The sequence below is a fragment of the Protobothrops mucrosquamatus genome, unplaced genomic scaffold, assembly GCF_001527695.2.
Source record: "Protobothrops mucrosquamatus isolate PMUCROS unplaced genomic scaffold, P.Mucros_1.0 scaffold1440, whole genome shotgun sequence".
Taxonomy (NCBI): domain Eukaryota; kingdom Metazoa; phylum Chordata; class Lepidosauria; order Squamata; family Viperidae; genus Protobothrops; species Protobothrops mucrosquamatus.
The window spans coordinates 40,281-44,845 of record NW_015387622.1 but is presented as its reverse complement, the minus strand read 5'-3'; the positions used below and the strand labels follow the sequence as shown (position 1 = coordinate 44,845).

Genomic DNA, 4,565 nt, shown 5'->3' with positions numbered 1-4,565 from the left:
TGCCGTTTCCGTGCTGTATCCCGGCCTGAAGCCCGACTGGAGAGGGTCCAGATAGACTGTTTCCTCCAGGTGCTGAGGAAATTGCTGTGCAACCACACTCTCAACAACCTTCGCCACAAAGCGAAGGTTGGAGACTGGGCGATAGTTAGCCAATACATCTGGATCCAGGGAAGGCTTCTTAAGGAGGGGCCTCACCACCACCTCCTTTAGGATCGCGTGGAAGGCACCCTCCCATAAAGAAGCGTTTATAATTCCCTGGAGCCAGGCTCGTGTGCCCTCCCGAGCCGCCAGTACCAGCCAGGAGGGACACGGATCCAATAAACATGTGGTCGCATTCAGCCTCCCCAGGATCCTGTCCACGTCCTCAGGAGCCACAGAGTCAAACTCCTCCCATATAATAGTCTCAAGACCTGCTCCCGCCACCTCCCCCGGGGCCACCCAGTCGGAGTCCAAACCCTCTCGGATCCGAGCGACTTTGTCATGCAGATATTGTGCAAACTCCTCAGCCTTCCCCACCAGGGGGTCCCCCCCCCTCAATTGAAGGAGGGAGCGGGTCACCCTGAAGAGGGAGGCCGGGTGGTTATCTGATGACGCAATGAGGGTGGAGTAGTAATTAGACCTCGCCACCCTCATTGCCACAAGGTAGGATCTAACATGTATCCTTACCTGTGTTCGGTCGGATTCGGTTTGGGTAGCCCTCCAACTGCTCTCTAGGCGTCTTTTCCGGCGTTTCATCTCTCTCAGCTCCTCGGTAAACCAAGGAGCTAGTTGAGATCTACGTCGGGTCAGAGGCCGCAGCGGCATGACTCGGTCCAGTGCTGCGGCTGCGGCCACATCCCAGGCCGCAGCCTGATCTTCCGCCGAGTCGTGACCTAGCTCCTCCGGATATGGCCCAAGCTCCGTCAGAAACTTCTCCGGGTCCATCAGGAGCCTGGGACGGAACCATCTAGGCGGTTCCGTCTTCCTGTGGCGAGGGGAAGCGGTCCGGAAGTGGTAGGATTCCTCACGTACTAGACTGGTACTGTTCCCGAGATATTAATAGAGGGGGTAAAGGTCTAGTAAGACGGTGACCGGTCTCTGTTTTTAATCTAGGTCACACACAGGAGGGCACACTCACCCACGTACTTGATTAACCCAGTTCAGGTACCAGCAGTACCTCCGGTTCTTCTCCCGAGCCACTGCTGACGTTTCGCCCGCCGATGGCAGGTTGAGATCCCCCATGACTATAAGTCTGGGGGTCTCAACTGCCACCCCGGCTATCACGTCAGCCAGCTCAGGCAGGGCCGTTGACACATAGCAGGGGGCCAGGTATATTATCAACAGGCCCACTTGCACTTATAACATTTAATCAATCTCTGCAATGATAGCCACAGCAGATGGAGAGCTACTTTCTTTTCCGAGAGTTCAGACTGTGGAATGATGGATTTGAAATGCAAGGAGGCAAATGTTGTTGTTGTTCAGTCACTACATTGTGTCCAACTCTTTACAATCCCATGGCCCATTGCACACCAGGCCCCTCTGTCCTTCTCTGTCTCCTGAAGCTAGCTTAAACTCATATTCATTAAATTGGTGACACTATGTAACCATCTCAAATACTTTGGCCACCTAATGAGAAGGAAGGACTCACTGGAGAAGAGCCTAATGCTGGGAAAGATTGAGGAAAATAGAAGAAGGGGATGACCAAGAATGAGGTGGCTGGATGGAGTCACTGAAGCAGTAGGCGTGAGCGTAAATGGACTCCAGAAGATGGTAGAGGACAGGAAGGCCTGGAGGAATGTTGTCCATGGGGTCGCGATGGGTCGGACACAACTTTGCAACTAACAACAACAATGTAACTGTCTCATCCTCTGCCGTCTCCTTTTCCTTTTGCCTTCAATCTCTCCCAAGATCAGGGTCTTTTCCATTGAGTCCTTTCTTCTCATTTGGTGGCCAAAGTAGTTGAGCTTCAGCATCTGTTCTTCCAAAGGACTGTCAGGGTTGATTTTCTTTAGGAAAGGAGGTAAATTAAGTGGGGGTGCGGGGTGGGGAACCAAACGCCCTAGCAGTAAAATCATTTCCCTGGAGGAATGAATAGACTAGAGCTGGAAGGGACCTTGGAGGTCTTCTAGTCCTGCCCCCTGCTCGAGCAGGAGACCCTATACCATCTCAGACAAGTGACTGTCTAGTCTCTTCTTAAAATTCTCCAGTGATGGAGCGCCCACGATTTCTGGAGGCAAGCTGTTCCACTGGTTAACTGTCCTCACTGTTAGGAAGTTTCTCCTCAGTTCCAGGTTGCTTCTCTCTTTGGTCAGTTTCCAACCATTGTTGGAATGAATTGGGGGTGGGCTGGGTGTGTTCCAGGAGAGGCCAGAGCAGGGGTCTGCAACCTTGACAACTTTAAGACTTCAAGACAACTTTAAGCTGGCTGAGGAATTCTGGGAGCTGAAGTCCACAAGTCTTAAAGTTGTCAAGGTTGCAGACCCCTGGGCGAGAGAGCCATCGGTTGCAGTGCATTGAGTTCGTTAACTTCTTTTGTTTCAAAAAGATCCTAAATCAGTGGTTCTCAACCTTTTTAATGCCGCGACCCCCAACTGGTCGTAAGTCGAGGACTAAACCAGTCGTAAGTCGAGGACTAAACCGGTCGTAAGTCGAGGACTAAACCAGTCGTAAGTCGAGGACTTTCCCTGCCCGGGAGCGCCACGCATGTGTGGTTCCGCCCCCTGCGCCGGCCGAGGCATAGCTGGCAAGCGGCAGAGACGGAGCAGGCCGACCACCAGCTGGCCCAGCCCAAGGGAGGTAAGGCACCAGCCGGAAAAGGGAAAAAAGTGGCGGACAAAAAAAATGACGGACAGCCTTGCTTGGCGACCCCCGTGAAATGGTCGCTCGATCCCAAATGGGGTCCCGACCCACAGGTTGAGAACCACTGTCCTAAATCCTGAACACACTTTTTCTCTCTCTTTGGAAAAGAAGGTAAGGAAGCTCACGCAACCATCCATGTTCAGAGATCCAATGCCTCCGGATCGCCTGGGATCACTTGAGACAGGAGCGAATTTACAGCTTGTTAAATCAACCCTCTGGTTAAATCAACCCTCTGCTGGGGCTGCTGGCTTTCTTTTGCTCGGCCATTCTTAAGTCGAGAGTCGCTTTTCGAGCTTTTTGCTAAATACCGGTAAAAGAGAGTAAGAGTCGACAGATATGATCGGGAAATAAAAATACTGTAGCTTTCTTTGGAAACGGAGAGGCTGCTCTATTCCAGCCTCTACAATGGCGTTTGTGGGGAAGTTGAGTCTGGGGCGAGAGATTTGAGCTTTTAATGTTAAACATTTCCGATCGGAAGAAGGGAAATGGGTCAGATGGTTACTCGCGTTTGCCGCAGGAGTTTATAATAAACCCTGAAAGGGGGAGTTGCCCAAAAAAGGGGAAAAAAAGAATTATGTCAGAAGTGGGATTTGAACCCACGCCTCCATTCGGAGACCAGAACACCCAGCACAGAGGAAGGACCGAAGCCTTGAGTCTGGCGCCTTAGACCACTCGGCCATCCTGACATCTGGGAGAATCGGCTTCTGAAACTTGTTTCTAATTGTTCCCTTGCTAATTCATTCGTGCACGTGTTCCGGATTTTATGTAATTTGGAGGCGCTCGCCTTTCATGTTACAAGGCGTCGCCTTTGGGATATTACGGGGAAAAAAAATATCAGCGTCTATGTTGCACAAACAAATCCAGTCGCTTCCTTGTGAGCAAAAGGGGGAAAAAGGGCGGCCTGGCTAACCGCTCTTTCCTCTTACTCCATTATATATATTTGCGAAATCAAAATTATTTGCTAGATATTGAAGATACTTGCAAAAATTTAAAACAAAGGCAGTCTTCTTATTAGACTTATTTGTTTAAAAATACAGGGTGTACGGTTTTATTTATGTTAATAACTTATGATTTAATGTTATTGATTTTACACAATGCAAATTTCTCTGAATGTGTCAATTTTAATTTTTAATATAGTAAATATCGATAAATATAACCCATGCACACAGAAGTTCCTTTGGGGTCCTCCATAATTTTTAAAAGTGGGAAGGGTTCAAGAAAGAAAGAAAGATCTGGGTGAGAAATGTGAAGTTTACACAAGCTCAAAACTTACGTGAGAATTTCTACAAAATGTTTTATAGATGGCACTTGGACCCTTCAACTATGTCTCGTATTTATAAGAATTATGAATCCAAGTGTTGGAGGTGTGGACATCCAGATGCAACTTTTTTTCATATGTGGTGGACTTGTAAGGTTATTAAGGCCTTTTGGATACAATTGTGGTGGAACTTACAGCAAATTTTTAAAAAAAGGATTATCTTTCTTCCACAACTGTTTCTTTTAGGTATTGTGCAAAATTTAGATGCAAAAGAAACAAATTTGATGCTTTATTGTTTAACTGCTGCTCGATTGCTGATAGCCCAAAATTGGAAGAGCCCAATTCTTCCCTCAATGGGAGACTGGAGATTGAAAGTTTCGTATCTTGCTGAAATGGCTAAGATTTCGGTTTACTTGAAGAATCATTCGAATGAACAATTTTTATCAATATGGAGAAGATGGATTGTTTA

General features: G+C 48.1%; 1 non-coding gene across 1 annotated transcript; it reads right to left on the bottom strand.

Annotated features, from left to right (window-relative positions):
• Positions 1–3,413: 3,413 nt before the first annotated feature.
• TRNAL-CAA lies at positions 3,414–3,524 on the bottom strand. The gene is made up of 2 exons: positions 3,487–3,524; positions 3,414–3,459 (listed from the first exon to the last, which is right to left on the bottom strand). It is a non-coding gene; the product is annotated as a tRNA-Leu (tRNA).
• Between the last annotated feature and the right edge of the window lie 1,041 nt (positions 3,525–4,565).